Here is a 17452-nt window from a genome sequence, read left to right on the forward strand (position 1 = left end):
CTACATTGAGCAAAGAACAGTGAGCAAGGAGCCCTTTAAATTTTCAAATTTCGCGCCAACTTTTCAAATTTCTTGTTCGGCACTTTCCGGATATAGACGAGTATAGCCGAGTAGCGCATTCAAGAGGACGGCAACGAAGAGTGTGGGCGTGGTGGGCCCCCTGTAGACCACCTACATACACTGGAATAGTGGATAAACCCACAACAATTTGAGTCAAATTGTGATTTGCACAATGTGCCATTCTGACTTGATATTTTCCCTAATCTAATTTACTAACTTCAGTAGGTTCAATAATGTGCAATACACTAGCGAGTCATAAGATTTAGGGAAAAAGTTAGAGGAAGCATGCTGATAAAGTATTTCTCTAAGCTTTATTTCTCAAAACTAAAATAAAGCTAAAATATCTAAAATTATAAAGTCTATCTGTAAAAAATATTGAATTACCATCCCCCACAGTTTAGTGGATTCTTTAAAGTAGCGGATTTCTTTAATTTAAAGTGATAGAGAGACAGATATAAAGACAGACAGACAGCACATACATATACTATAAATAGTGTGTATAATGTGTGAAAGTGTTGCCATATATAAATAAATACTCTTCTTCTATGATTTCCTTTTAACACTAGCTTATGGGTTCTGACATGTTTTCAAGGCAGTCAGCGCTGTCATGATAATTCCATTCCTCATCTCATGGTAATTTCTTGCTCTGGTTTATTAGCATAGATGCACTGCAGGGTATACTGCCAACCATGAGACAGACTGAAAAAAGGCTAGACAGCAGCTGTAAACAAAAATAGGAACAAAGGCACACTCAAATCTTTTTCATTTTTATTTCTGGTGAGATCTCAGCTGTGCAACATTGTTCTAATAAGATAGGCTTATATAGTATGAATCAACTGATAAGAAGACTTATAAGTGACCTGAGAATGTTTGTTAATGGCATATTCTAAATATCAGTGACAGGTTATCAAATATCCAGTCAAACTTGCAGATTAACAGAGTGCAGAGTGTGTGTTCAGGCATAAGACAGTGAGCAGGAAGGGTAACTGAGATGACAGTATGTCAGTGAGAAAGCTGCTGTACCTGTAGTTTCTCTTTGCTGTATTCATTGCTGATTCCAATGGTCTCCTTCAGTTCCTTGGTGAATTTAATCTGGGTGCTGAGATAGGCAACATCACTTGCAAAGAGTCAAGTGCCTAGAGGTTGGTTCCTTAGAGCCTTCGCCACCATCTGAAAGCAAGCACCTAGAAAAATATTACAAAATTTGTCTTCACACATAGCATAGATAAAGATAGTTCTAATGAGCAAATGGACCTAGATGGGTGCCCATAAAGATAACAGAAACTACCCTCACCAAAGATCTTTTACCTGTTCCTATTACAATGTAAAGGTCCCCTACACTATACTAATGTTTAGTAAAACCGATTCTGTCTGTTTTTCAGATTGTTATATCATTTTTATGCAGATAACATTCTTTATACTGTAACCATCACTGCATATTTCACTCGCAGCTAACATCAGCTTTCATTTAAGAAGAGGTGTAAAATCACTGGGAGACACCTCCCACTGATTCTATTTGCTTACCTGCCACCCTGAGGTGGTGCTTCTCTTCTTCAAAAAAAACACTGCACCAACCCAACAACTTGATCAGTGTCCCAAGCATTCCATGCACCAATTGAAGATGGGTGCATGCGCATAACATGAATTGCAAAACAATTTCTGTACCATGCACTCACCTAGAGAGGCACAAAGATGGCGTGGGTACCTGAACAAGATGGGCCTGGGTAACAGGTAAGTCCCTAGAATAACTTAACTATAACTATAACTTAACTATCAACTTACCACCCCTGTCATTTTTACCTTTTCTTCTCCCTTAAAACACACAGGTTTGCTGTCTAGGATTCCTTTATATACAATAACCAAGCACTTGCAAAATCCTGCCTCTTTCATCTGTGCATCAGAGGCCTAATTCACTTTTACCTTAGCTTAGAAACAAATAAAACAAGTATTCACTAATTTTTCCAAAATTCAGCATGAACTAAATACACCGTTTTTGGTCTATGGTGCTATGAGCACCTCGGCCCTACGGAAGAGAACGGCAGGGGCCTTTTTCATGTGCCACCAAGTGTAATTTTAATAAATGAATGTTGCACTGTCTAACCCACACAAAACAGTATAAGTAAAAATTTCAAGCTTTCAGAGCTTCGAAAGCTTTCAATTTGTATGTGGCAGACAAAAGATGTCGTACCCCCCCCCCCCCTCCACTTCTTTTCAGACTTGGTTTTTCAGTTTTTACATATATAGCTTCTTTAACACCTCGTTTGAACCAGTCGCTCTCCTGGGAAAGAATCTGGACTTGGCAGTCTTCAAACATGTGTCCTTTTTCTTTTAGATGTAGGAACACGGCTGAATTCTGACCAGAGGAGCTGGGTCTTCTGTGCTGCACCAAACGCTGGTGTAACTGTTGTTTGGTTTCCCCCACATACAAATCAGAGCATTCCTCACTGCACTGCATACGCAATGTTACACTTTTTGTGCTGTGGGGGTGGGGTCTTTTGGGTGAACTAGTTGCTGCTTCAGTGTGTTGCTGGGTTTAAAGCAGATAGGGATGTGGTGTTTATTAAAGTTTTTTCCGACACCCCAGCTACATATGGGAGGACCAAGTTCTTTCTCCTGTTTTCCACCTTCACCAGTAGTCTTGGTGCTATTGGTTCTTTTTCCACCGGTTTTCCCAAAAGCCCAATCTGGATACCCACATGTCTTCAGGGCCCCTCTGAGATGTTTCATCTCTTTCAACTTAGCCTCTGTGCTGGTGGGGATCTTGTCTGCTCTGTGATGTAGAGTTTTAATGACCCCCAGTTTGTGATCTAGTGGATGGTGGGAGTCAAACAACAGGTACTGGTCTGTATGGGTAGGCTTCCTGTAGACATCTATTTCCAGCTTTCCATCCTCTCTGACTCTTACGAAACAGTCCAAAAAAGCCAGTGTGTTATCTTGCACATCTTCTCGTGTAAACTTGATGTTGTGGTCCACTGTGTTGATGTGAAAGTCTGTACCTCCTGTGTGTGTATTTTAACCCATGTATCATCCACAAAATGGAACCAATGACTGGGAGTTATTCCTTTGAAGCTAGCCAGGGCCTTTCTTTCCACTTCCTCCATGTACAGGTTTGCCACAATGGTCGAAACTCGGGATACCATGGCGCAGCCATGCTTATGCCTATAGAACTTATCCTTGTATTTGAAATATGTGTTACTTAGGCACAGGTCCAGTAATGCTCTGATTTGTATGTGGGAGAAACAAAACAACAGTTACACCAGCGTATGGCGCAGCACAGAAGAGCCAGGTCCTCTGGTCAGATGTGTACCTACATCTAAAAGAAAAAGGACACACATTTGAAGACTGCCAAGTCCAGATTCTAGAACGGGAGAGTGTCTGGTTCAAAAGAGGTGGTAAAGAAGCCATATATGTAAAAACTGAAAAACCAAGTCTGAATAGAGGCGGGGGGATGCGACATCTATTGTCTGCCACATACAATGCTGTTTTGGCACCTCTCCCTGGAAGGTTTAATAACACATCAAAGCTACAATCTTGCTAATACAATCAACACCTAATTTAATGACATCATTGTGGATTATGATGAACAGATTATGCTGATTGGAGAAACATTCTCAAAGGAAGATTTACAAGTTTTCAAGGAAAACAAAACACAGCAAGTCCAGTTGATTTGACTTATTTCTATAGATAATCCAGTTTAATACTCACCAGTTATACAGGTGTTTACAGGTTTTTTATGAAATACAAGAAATAGATTTGTATACAGAACAAAAAGTAAATTGCTGGCAGGAACAAAACTTTTGCATTTGGTCACATTTGTTACTGGAATACACGGATAGAGAAAATAATGACATACTTCTCTCATCTGTTTCAGGTTCTTTGTTTATCACCACCCGTAGAGCTCCCGCACTGTGTATCTCTTTTGCCTCCACTGAGCGTTTTTTTGTGTGCTCCAGATTTCCCTTAAGTTTATTTTCAAGCAAAACTTTTTTACTGTCTACAAGTTGTGATAAACAAGACTCCACAGGGCCTCTACATTCAAGTGGCTGCACAGAAATAAAAGTTGAATTGTCAGCAACTCACTGGACAGCAAATTGCTGAAGACTCTAAGGCAGATGTTCCCTGATGTTTTAAACATATTTCCTATCACTTTTATCAATGTTGTACCATCTCATCTATGTACAGTAATACTGTTAAATTATACATAAGCACAAAGAAGGAACAGGATGCTCAGTGTTTGTGTTATATCATTAAATATTAATTCTGGATGTATAAACATCCTGTTTTTTCTCTAAACCACAAACAGAAATAGACTGAATATTTCCAAACAAAAGGCAAATCGAAGAGAAACAGCTAATCACTTAGAGGCCGAGGTTGAATTTCGAATTTATGTGAATATTTTTTTACTCTAATAAATTTGAACAAATATTACCGACTTGAAAACTCGAATCAAATTCCAGACAAATTCGACTAAACTTGAAATGACTTTTTTCTCCGAAAAAAACTTGAATGTCAAATGGGTCAATGGACCTCTCCCATTGACATATACATGAATTCGGCAGGTTTTAGATGGTGTATAGTCAAATTCAAATTATTCTCAGTTGATAAATCTTGAATTTCGAATTTGAATTCAAATCGGGTTTGGATTATTCCCAATTTGAGTTTTGACCAAAAATATAATTCGAAAATTCGAATTTACTATTCGAACCTTAATAAATCTGCTCCTTAGTGGTTATCTGTAATGTACATGCTGTAAGATTATTTTAACTTACACCCCCCTTTAGGCAGAGACACTACTAGGGTAGAAATTTGCCCCTTCAATGGGCAATATATTGCCATATACATATTCAGTGGTTGTCCTGCTTTACAAATAAATATTGAAACTGGTCATTAATTAGGACCTCCTGGGGCCCCCTTTAGCCGTAGGGTCTGCTTTATCTGTAGTTAAGCCCCTGTAACCATGTTTTATTCCAAAGTCATATAATAAAAAATACATTATAATCTCTATATGTAAGATACCAGCAAGGTGCCTGACAAAGTTCAGGGAATCAGAATTCTTACTGGTCAATTCTTTTTGCATTTATAAGGAAGTATTTGATCAGTAATATTCTCGTTGGTGAAATTTCTTGATCTATATATACGTTTTTCTATAAAAAATTACAGGGTTCTGTGGGACGATGATAAGGTTGGGTTTACAACCCCTCTAATCAGATTCAAACACCGTTCTGTACACAAGCTCCAGAAGTGAAGCAACCCCGATCTAAAAATGACAAAACCTGCACCCAATCTGCTTAAAACCACAAGTGCCTCTAACTATGCTAAAATCATGGGGAGAATATTGCATTATGAGTAAATAATTACGACAATTTGTGACTCACTTTGCACATTGAAGTTGGATTTTTTTTAACTGTTTTTATTAAAGCTTTCCAACATTCAAGTTTCAAATAAGTAACATAATAACAAAGTAAGTATTTCTTGAAATAACAGTATAGAATATAACATAACATAATAATTGACTCATTTTCAACAAGATTTCCAGTCCTGGGTTTATATATTATGATATGTATGAAGCCAGCAATATGTCCAAGGACTGAATTCCGGGGGGGATTTAGTAGTTCATTATTTCTTCGACTTATGTCTTGAAAGTATTGCTGCATTTTTATAATAATTGGGTTGGATCATAATGATTCTATGTCATACTATGTTGTATTTTGAACGTGCAAACAGTTAGGTGTCTAATAGAGAGTGGAGGAGAATATATATAAGTGGACCATGTATCAACATTTTTTTGGGTGTTTTGTTTTTACTTGGTAGTTATTTCTATTTAATCTAGATTAGATATTTGATGCAACTTTTGCTTTACTAAAGTTTATACAGTATGAGTAATTTCAGAAGAAAGCCATTTCTGTAATAGTGTCTTTCGGGCTGCTGCTGTCAACTTTTGCTAATTGGTTCTCTGGTTTTGTGAGGTTTCTATAAACCCTGGTATCACTAAATAATGCTTGAATTGGTTTTCATAAATGATCCCTATAATTATTTTAATCACAGTGACAGAGCAAATACCAAGGTTTCTATAAAAGGTGTACTATATAAATCACACTTCATATACCACTGCCCTGTATTAGAGCATTCTGTAACATCATTTTTTTTTATTAAGCAGAACCTAATAATAATAAAAAGAAAATCTCTTTTATAAATACAAATCCTAAACCATTTTTTTTGTTATTTTTAGGATGACCCGTTTGAATATAATAATACCAGACTGATGGTTAGATTATTGTGACTGACAGAACACTACTGTGAACATACTAAGATTTCAGTTGCCCTGCTGAAACCATCAGCTGTTGTTTGTGCATATGCCGAGTTTTGATGTTGGTATCCAACAGAAAACGCTAAGGGGAATATGCTGGAAGCGAGGAAGGAAACATCCTGAATTACAAATTAACATATGTAACTGCAGAGTGACCTGAGATGCCTCCAGTGTTATTTATGATCGTAACTGAGCCCAAGATGAAATTAAATGCCGGGAGAGCTCCAAGAAGGAATAATATACGTGCAGTTTGATAAACACCATGCTGTTCAAAACAATAAAACTGTGATACTGAATCACTGGTAGATAGTTTTTTACTGTCAGTTAAAATTTAGATGTATCTGATGATTTGCAAATCATAATCCGCGCTTGGATGAATAAAAAAATGCCTTATTGCAAATGGGTCAAATGGATAAAAAGTGTAAATATGAAACAACTTTACAGAGCATAGTTTGATTAAAGAGCAACTTTAAAAAATGGAAGATCTGATAATTTGAAAATAATATAAATTAATATAAAGCTTTTGATATGTCTCTCTCTCTCTCTCTATCTCTCCCCCTCTCTCTCTCTTTCTCTCTCTCTATCTGATTATAATCATAATCCCCAGCCATATTCTGTACTACTCAGTAGTTTCTTTCTTTCTCTCTCCCTATTGGAATGGGCATCAGTGAAAAAGTTTAGCTGTGGACCATTTTAACCACTTATCTGCAACAGAAATAGTACAATTTCCAGGCTGGGCAGTAAAGGCTCAGTCTGCCAGTAAAATGTATGATTTTTAGCAGTGCATGGTCAAGGAGCCAATGGCTGACTTTTACAACCTTAGCATCCTACTTGTTCCCCATCCCTAAATAACAAGTAAACAAAAAAAAAGAGAACTAGCACACCCAGGGCCCAGGTAGGTATGCAGACAAAAATGTGTTGATTGAAATTCTTGTATGTCAACCCTCCACAATTACTTGAACCCCTTTTGCATCTTCTGCCAGTTGCCCCACATTAGTAATCCACACACAAACCTACTGTATATAAGTTAGGCATAAATAAAATGTACAGGTTTACACATATATACACAGTTTTTATTACTTTAAGGTGCTTTAAGGCTAGATGGTTTAGTAACCATATAGCCTATTCTGCCTGTAATTTAGACCATAAGGTTTGTAGTTTGCAGTGGCGTGTACGCTGTGTTCCCCACCAAAAAAATCTTTGGAGGGGAGCAGCATGCATAACTGGCATGCATAAATGGTCCAGCTCACAAACCCCTCCCTCACCACAACCCCCTCCCCCATTGCATACTTGCACCGGGTGAGTGTGCAACAATTTAAATAAGAAGAGCTGTGGGGAGGGTGAGTAAGCCAATCCCATGTTTCCTGCCCGACCATGAAGTCTGCTTGCTCTATAGTTACTCCACTGCACACGGGTTGTTTTATATACAAGTGAAGTGTCTTCCACAAAAAATTATATATGCTTTTTTTATTCTCTAGCCTCTACATTTAGGGGGTTATCAATGTCATTTATCAATGTCCTAATTTATCTCAATATTTTCTTCTACAAATTCCGATCAAATCCACTTGGGTTTTTAACACTTAATTATTACATTCTCCCAAAAATTTGCTTTGCGGGAAAAAATCTGATTTTCATGATTTTTTCAGATTTTCCATCAGATTTTCCATCGGATTTTCAAGATTTTTCAGATGTTTCACCCAAAGACTCCGATTTTTGGCCGAAAACTCCAAAAATGTCAGGGTATTGCATGAAACCCAGCGCCCATCAAGAAATCAGTGGGACTTCTCCCAATGACTTATATGCAACCTTGACAGGTCTGAGATACCAGATTTTCTGATTCAGACTTTTCCTTCCTTGGGATTTAATAAATTCCAAAAGAATCGTGATTAAGTCCGATTTTATAAAAAAGAATCACAAATTTTTCTGTGATTTTTGCATTCGGGTTTAGTAAATAACCCCCATAACATGCTCTGGTAATCCTATTTTACTGTTGTACCTATGGACACGTGAGTGAATTCTTTAATGTCACAAATTATTACTACTTTTAGAGAAGTGTTGGATAGTTTGGGAATAGTACTTAAAATATATAGTTGTCTGGGGTTAAAGTTGTGGATTTTTGGAATTTCAATCAAAAGTGTATTTCTAATCCGGTGCTTTGGGAGGGGGGTTAACCTATACAGGTAGCAATCTCTATAAAACTATACATAATTGTTATTGGTCTGCTTGGGAGACAAGGGGCTTTATAATAAATTGGGTTTTCATTAAAACCGAGTACTTTCATTTTTTTTTAAAGCTCTTTGCCACTAGATATGTGTTGGATTCACATACAATGCTAGATTTTTTATTTCTTGCTGGTGAAATTTGCTAACTTTAAACTAAAACATTTTTTTCTGTAGTTGAATATTCCACGTTCAAAAATATGCAATGGAATATGGAAGTAATACTCCCCATAGCACACAATTTTAAAATATCCTCCACAGACAGGAAAAAAAGCCATGGGAAAGGCAGTCTTTTTTGCTCCAAGTGATGTCGAACTGCTCGCTGGCACCGTTCTAATTTTTAGTTCAGCATGTCAAGGAGAGACTGTAAACCTGAAGGCAAATACAGGAAAGGCAAACCAATAAACTAGGTGTCAGAGAAAGTTGCTGGAAATATTAGCTGTACTCAAGTGAACACAATATTTGCTCACTTTCTGTTTTCATTTTCAACCTTATGGCTCTAAGCCTTTGCAAAATAAAAACATATATCAATATTCTGCTGATACAGATTACAAAATATATATACCACCATGATAAATTACTCTTCAAGAAAAGGAAGAAACGTTTATAAGACTTTTTTACCATATTTCTATATTGACAAGATGTAAACGAAAATCATTTCTACCTTGTATACTATATTACAAATTGATCAAGGTTGCTAAAAACCATCACAGTTATTGTGTGAGTGCTAGTCCACAGTCTCAGATCTCACATATTGTATTTAGCTGTATTTTTTTTAAATGATAATTTCTCCAGAATAAAACAAATCAATTTTTACCAGAAAGACAAAACGTGGGAAGGTAAAACCTTGCCATATTTTCCCTTGTTCCTGGACAGATGAGGAAGAGAACCATGGCCCAGTGTAGAAATGCATGCCTATTTACTGCAAGTATAGCATTTCTGTTATTATGCTGTTTTCTGCTAGCTGTTGCTATGATGTAAAATACAGATTAATTGAAAAAGTAATAATTCATTATAGATTTATATCTTATAATAAATCTGAGGATTGTCTCACCTCTTCTCATACAAGTCTGCAGTATGTTTGGATTGTCCTCCACAGATTTCACAAGGTGATAAAAATGATGGTGGACATCAGCAAAAAGAACAGCTTCTCTTGGCATGGCAACACGATATGGAAGGGTAGAAAACACCTGCAAATTTTCGAGATTTATTGTTAGAGAAGCCTTTAAGCAAATAGTAGGTCCATTATGAAGCTTAATTTCTCTGAAATAATGTTATGTTTAGGGATGCACCGAATCCAGGATACAGTTCGGGATTCGGCCAGGATTCTGCCTTTTTGAGCAGGATTTGGATTCGGCCGAATCCTTGTGCCTGGTCAATCCAAATTCTAATTTGCATATGTAAATTAGGGGCGGGTAGGGAAATCAGGTGACTTTTTGTCACAAAAGAAGATTTTTTTCCTTTCCTAACCCTAATTTGCATATGCAAATTAGGATTCGGTTCGGTATTCGGCCAAATCTTTCACCAAGGATTCGGGGTTTCAGCTGAATCCCAAATAGTGGATTTGGTGCATCCCTAGTTATGTTTACAGTATGCTAATGATAATGATAGTTCTTCAGCTTTGTTGCATATATGGTCACTTTCCAGCTCTTTTTTGAAAAAACACAGATGGCTATAATATTCTTAGAACAAGGTTAATTAAAATTTAAATAAGCATGCACTTACAATATTGCATGCTGATATTGTGCTCACAAAACCAGTTGTAATATACTTTTGCACAGATATATGACTAGGAAAACCGACCTCTTCAAGCTGAGTCAACTTTACCTGCACTAAAAGCCACAGCTGAACAGTTGTTTCCATAACCTTGAGTTTTCTGTGCCATTTATACAGCTCATCCAAGAAAGAGCCAGCTTCTGCATAAGGCTGCATAAGGCTGCATAAAGCTATTGATGGTGCTCAAGTTCCAAAAATATAGAATCTGTGTTTCTCAGGACAAGAAAGTAAAAACAAATATACTGCTTTCATTTTTCAATTAAAGGATTACATTATTGTAGTTTACCATTAAATAAATGTACCAACAGTTCATACTGTAATTAGTAACATTTCTCAGTCTACTAGTTGATGTAAGGCAAACAGTACAACTTACAGTATATACAATGCATTAGGTATGATATAATCTGTACCAAATTATTTTAACAGGGCCAAAAAATTAAACATTAAAAAACTCATAGTATAAGCAAATCCCAAGAGTTAAACATTACGAAGCTGTGATATAACCTTATGGTCTATATTGTATGGGGCACACAAAACACAAACTATTTACAGGTGTTAATTGCCAGACTAAAAAGGAAATTTTGTTCTGATAGGCCTTAAAATGAATATGGACTGGATTATGGTAAAATGATGCTGCACCAAGATTATTCTTCAAATGGGAAACTTGTATCCAGGAAACATACAGTTATTAAAAGTAACTCATTCCCACAAGGCAGCAGTGGAGAGATTTGGGTGGACCAGAAACCTGAAAAGATGCACATAGACAGTTCCAATAAGTACTATTTGACTTATAAATGCAGACTGCTTGGTTTATGTTTGATGCAAATATTTTTTGAAATGTGGATTTTGTTGTTATAAGTAGGATCTATACAGTGTATACAGTTTTTTTGTTAATTTCAATATTAATATCCCTTGCATGCTGTAATTACTTTATCCCATTGTTGTGGTGTCAGTTGGACATTTAGGTCTTGTTCTGCATAAGTAGTCTATAACAATCTGAGAGTACTTCTTTTCTGTATCTGCTTTCCCTACAGATACATTTCATTAATGTAGTGCTCCTAATTGTATTAGATGGGCTATCTGCATCAATGGCTACCTTGCGTTGTCTGACACCTGGTATTTCCTTTGGAGGTCTTCAAAGGGCCTTGATGTATTAGCAAAGTATAAGTCTCCTAAGGTGCCTACACCTTTGCTGAACAGTTCTCCTAGGTTAATATTTGGGATCAAGGTTTTGAGGGCAGTTATAGGGGTGAGAGTTGATGGGAAATCCCCAAAATTGTATGGTTTGCAGCAACTGTCCCAGCTTTGGAGGAGTAGCTTTGTCATTGGTAGGATGTTTGGTAGTGGTGGGCACGATTTGGGGGAAACTATAGGATATAAGCCATTGTATGGTCTGTCAAATAGTGAGTTTCTATATCTACCCATTTTTATGCCCCAGGGCAGTATGCATTCTTATCACATTTTTGAGAATGGAAGCCTTGTGGTATAGGTAGAAGTTAGGTATGCCCAGTCCGCCTATGTGTGTGGGGAGTTTTGAAGGCCAATCTAGGTTTCTTACCCTTCCAGATAAAGGTTTTTTGTATTCTTTGTAATTCATTAAGGCAGGTTGGGGGGATGTGTATCTGTAATGTTCTAAATAAATTAAGGATCTGGGGAAGAATTGTAATTTTAGTGGTTGCTAACTTTGTAAATCCATGGCTAAGAGGTCAAGGAGCATCACTACCTTTAAACTATCTGCTGTAACACAGAGCATCCCTCCAGTTTGCCGAACCAGTTGTTTCCAATGTCTTGTTCGCATTGCTGGATTACTAAGGTCTTCTGACAATGGCAATGTCATCTAAACAAGTTCACTTTAATATTTCCAAATAAAAAAGAAATATTACATACAGAAATGGCACGATACGAAAATTAAGAAGAAAAAATATTACCCTTTGCCTTGTTCTCAAGCTTAAGATTTTGTTTGATATCTCTTGTTAACATATACTTAGTGTGTCTGTACTATCTGTCTTGATTTCTACACAATGCTTTTATAACAACGAATACAAAGGGGGTGAAATGCTTTATAAATACTGCCCCCATCCAGTGTCTCTGCTCTACCTTTTATCTTCCATTCGTTACTTTCAATAAATAAGTTAATAAAGCTTCCCACAAAACATCAAACTATTTAACTAGTTAGCAAATCTTGTCCTTTATACATTTATTAGTGTAAAGAAATATCATTTATGTTGTAAAAATCAATTTCCATTCTTTTCATAGGACAGTAAGCAATATACTATAAATAAAGCCCCTAATAAACTTTCCTTTCAAAACATGTAATATTTACATGTATAAAATTGACAGCCTCCAGAGTTTGTTTGTAGACATCCCATTCCCGGACTTCTCTGCTCAGACACTGCAGAAGTTTCAACTGCAGGACATTTTTTTGTACAACTCTTCCGTCTCCATGTTCTGCCACAGCTTGCTTTTCCACATGGCTTGTTCTTTTAGCATTGAATCCACATTCAGCCACACAAGTTGGAGGTTTCTTAATAAATCTTCACAACTGTGACAAGCAAAATATCAATAAAAAACAAGATCAAGTCACATCCATTTTCTCTTTATATTGTCACAAAGATTCCCAATAGAAATAGATTAATCTATCTTGTTGACACATCCTGTAAAAGTACTTTTCTTTGATACCTCTCTTATCTGAAAACTGAAAGGAATAAGTATGCTTATAAAAAAAGGTGTGTTGTATAACTCTCCCTAATGCCAAAATGAAAGGCTGGCAATATCTCTGAGGTACTTCATTCAAATGTTAATGTATTTCAATTGTCTGATTATTATGCATATGCAATAGCCTAGTCTATTTCTATTGCTATCTATGAGAACTATTATTTACCAGCAATAGTGGGAAGACACAGAGAAAATCGATTAATGGACAGCAACTTTTACAGAATGTTATGATAGGTTTGACTTAGTAAACCATTATCAATCCTTTCATATTTAAATGTTTAAAGGGATACTGTCATGGGAAAAAAAAAATTCAAAATGAACCAGTTAATAGTGCTGCTCAGCAGAATTCTGCACTGAAATCCATTTCCCAAAAGAGCAGATTTTTTTATACTCAATTTTGAAATATGACATGGGGCTGGACATATTGTCAATTTCCCAGCTGCCCCAAGTCATGTGACTTGTGCTCTGATAAACTTCAATCACTCTTTACTGCTGTACTGCAAGTTGGAGTCATATCACCCCCTCCCTCCCCCCCCAGCAGCCAAACAAAAGAACAATGGAAGGTAACCAGCTCACAGCTCCCTAACACAAGATAACAGCTGCCTGGTAGATCCAAGAACAACACTCAATAGTAAAAACCCAAGTCTCACTGCGACTCCCTCAGTTACATTGAGAAGGAAAAACAGCAGCCTGCCAGAAAGTATTTCTCTCCTAAAGTGCAGGCACAAGTCACATGACCAGGGGCAGCATCCATACATACTATATAAACTATATATACTCATATCTAGGGGCAAATTTACTTAAGGTCGAATATCGAGGGTTAATTAACCCTCGATATTTGACTGTCGAAGTTAAATCCTTCGACTTCGAATATCGAAGTCGAAGGATTTAGCGATATTCGTTCGTTCGAACGATTAAATCCTTCGAATCGTTCGATTCGAAGGATTTTAATCCATCGATCGAACGATTTTTCTTCAAACAAAAAAAGCTACCAAAGCCTATGGTGACCTTCCCCATAGGCTAACATTGACTTCGGTAGCTTTTAGGTGGCGAACTAGGGGTTCGAAGTTTTTTCTTAAAGAGACAGTACTTCGACTATAGAATGGTCGAATAGTCGAACGATCAAAGGTCAAAGGTCGAAGTAGCCCATTCGATGGACGAAGTAGTCAAAAAAAACATTCGAAATTCGAAGTTTTTTCCTCTATTCCTTCACTCGAGCTAAGTAAATGGCCCCCCTATACTAACTTTAGTTTTTAGTATCACAATAGTTCTGGATTTAATGCTTGTTAAATAAATCATCCAAGCCACTCTTAAAAGCATTAACAGAATCAGCCATCACAACATCATCTGGCAGTGCATTCCACAACCTCACTGTCCTCACTGTGAAGAACCACTTATGCTGCTTCAAATAAAAGTTATTTTCCCCTAGTCACAAGGGGTGGCCTCGGGTGTGGTGATCTTCTTTCTGGGTAAAAAGGTCTCCTGCTATTTGTCTATAATGTCCTTTAATAAACTTGTATCTTGACACTATTCTTTTAGCATAATCATATAATGTCATGCATGAGACTTAAGAACCCACATTTTCGCTCTCCTTGAGGCCTTCAACCATGTCAGGATCAGATGAACTGTAATTTTTGCAAAACTCCTGTAAGAGTGTCTATATTTCAACACTAACAATCAAGTATAATGAAGCTGGTAAACTGCTATATACGGGGATTCAGATCAACTGATTCTGAGAAAGCAAAAAATAAATAAACTCAACTCTTTGAAAGTGGAAATCTAAGGGGTCAATTTACCAGCAATCAAATTGTTTCCATGAATCTCAAAAACTTGGTTTTCCTATACTTCTTAAAAGCTCCAAAAAAGTAAGATTTATTAAAGTGAAAAAATTACCACACAAACCTTTACTACAGGTATGGGACCTGTTATCCAGAATGCTCGGGACCTGGAGTTTTCCGGATAACTGATCTTTCTATAATATGGATATTCATACCTAGTCTACTAGAAAATCATGTAAACATTAAATAACCCCAATAGGCCGATTTTGCTTCCGTTAAAGATGAATTATATCTTTGTTTGGATCATATACAAGGTACTGTTCTACTATTACAGAGAAAAATTTGGATTATTTGATTATAATGGAGTCTAGAGGAGATGTTTATTCTGTAATTCGGAACTTTCTGGATAAAAAGTTTCCGTATAATAGATCCATACCTGTACCAATGCCAGCAAGTGCAGAGAAGCGGTAATGGCGGAGCTCAGTCCTCTCTGTCAGCCTCGTCTGTGAAAAACCACTTATGCTGCTTCTCCTCGTCGGTCGCAAGCTATCGCGGGATCTTGCCAACTTCCACCAAGTACTCCATTAGTAGCATTCAACATTACCCGCTTGCAGCGCAGTCGGACATATCCACGGGAGGCAACGAAGATAATATCAATGCAGCTTTATTTCAACATACTCAGTTGTGATACAAACAGTGGTGGGTGTGCAAAACAAACACGTTTCGTGCCCTCGTGACCGGGCACTTCCTCAGAGTTTGTATCACCACTGAATATGTTGAAATAAAGCTGCATTGATATTATCTCCGTTGCCTCCCGTGGCTATGTCGGACTGCGCTGCAAGCGGGTAATGTTGAACCATACCTGTACCAAATCAATTAAAATTTGCCAAGGTGCTATAGTAATCAATGGGACCTGCTCTGCTCTAAATTGCACCACTTTTAATCAATTTGGACTTTTAGAGGTTTTCAGATTTTTTTTTTTTTTACTAGGAATTGTCTGAAAAACTTGGATTTTTAGAGGTTTTTGAGGTATTCATGTTTTTAGTGCATCATTAATTTTTTGCATTTGCACTTGTTATATTCCGATCTTTTAATAAATTCCTTGACATTAATGGTTTTAGAGTTTAAAATGTGAATTTTATAGTTTGCGCCAATCCGCAGTCAATGTAATAAAACGTCTTGCTGAAAAAGTCGTTATGTTTGCTCCAAAAGATTACGACCCCTTCAAGCACTTCTTATGAGTGCACAATTAAAATTCGCAATGTAATAACAGTTTAAGTAACAATATTAGGGATGCACCGAATCCAGGATTCAGTTCGGGATTCGCCCAGGATTCGGCCTTTTTCAGCAGGATTCGGATTCACGAAGAAAAAAGTGGATTCGGTGCATCCCTAAACAATATTACATTGCGAGATGAGGATTTTTATTCTTATTGGTGCAAATTGTTTTGCTCCTTGCGATTTTTATTACATTCCCCCAAATATAACATAACACATGGACACATAACATGGACAGTAAAAAGTCACATAAGACCTTAGCAAGTGCCTCTGCTGGTGATGGTTGTAACACATAAAACAGAAAAAAAGAAAAGTTATAGCATTATACACTTGTTACCCTGTCAGCTTCTTGTTGTATTCTGATACTTTTGTCTTCATGCTGCTCCACCATGCTGGCATTGTTATGAAAAGGCATGAGTAGTTACAGTGTTGACATGTAGAATATGCTATCATCACCTTATTAAAAAGACGCATCATCTTCATAAAGGATCCTGTGTCCTATTCTTCCCGTTATACTCACTATCTGTGGTTCTGTGCTTTTCAAGAAAGAATCCAAGCTCCTTAAAATAGTTGATGCCTAACAAGAGAAATGGCGATAATTATATCCATTTCATTTTTGACTCTTCTGATAAACAATGATAAGCATATTATATTAGAGCACAGGGCTTATAGATATATTTATATTCTGTGAATTTAATAGAATGTGATATGATACACACATTTCTGCACAGGTATGGGACCTGTTATCCAGAATGCTCAGGATCTGCAGTTTTCCAGATAATGGATCTAATTCAGATCTTCATACCTCAAGTTTACTAGAAAAAATGTAAACAATAAAAGGCTGGTTTTGCCTCCAATAAGGATAAATTATATAGGTGGGATCAAGTACAAGGTACTGTTTAATTATTACAGTGAAAAAGTAAATCATTTTGAAACATGTTGGATTGTTTGGATAATAGATTTAATGAGAGATGATCTTTCTGTACTTCAGAACTTTCTGGATAGCAGGTTGGATAATGGATCCCAGAAAAAAACAAAATAAAGTTTTAAACTTCCATTTATATTTTTTCACTAGGACATATCCAAACAATAGATTTTTACTATATACTTCTTTATACTGCCACAGTTTTTCATTTTAACCTATACCTGCTGGCAATACAGATCTCACAAAAAATGTCAAGACACTCCACACTAAGGGATTTGATTCCGAAACGCGTTAGGTTCCTGTCCAGCAACCTGCCATATTAAACTTTGTCCAGAAGTGCCATCTACCTTGAGTTTTGTTACACTCCACACGCGGCCCGAAAATTATACAAAATA

At 36.8% G+C, this 17452-nt stretch overlaps 1 pseudogene; it reads right to left on the bottom strand.

The window, feature by feature from the left end:
- Nucleotides 1-16523, bottom strand: part of LOC121400789 — a 191765-nt pseudogene extending 175242 nt beyond the window's left edge.
- Between the last annotated feature and the right edge of the window lie 929 nt (nt 16524-17452).

This window comes from Xenopus laevis, chromosome 2S (assembly GCF_017654675.1).
Source record: "Xenopus laevis strain J_2021 chromosome 2S, Xenopus_laevis_v10.1, whole genome shotgun sequence".
Taxonomy (NCBI): Eukaryota; Metazoa; Chordata; class Amphibia; order Anura; family Pipidae; genus Xenopus; species Xenopus laevis.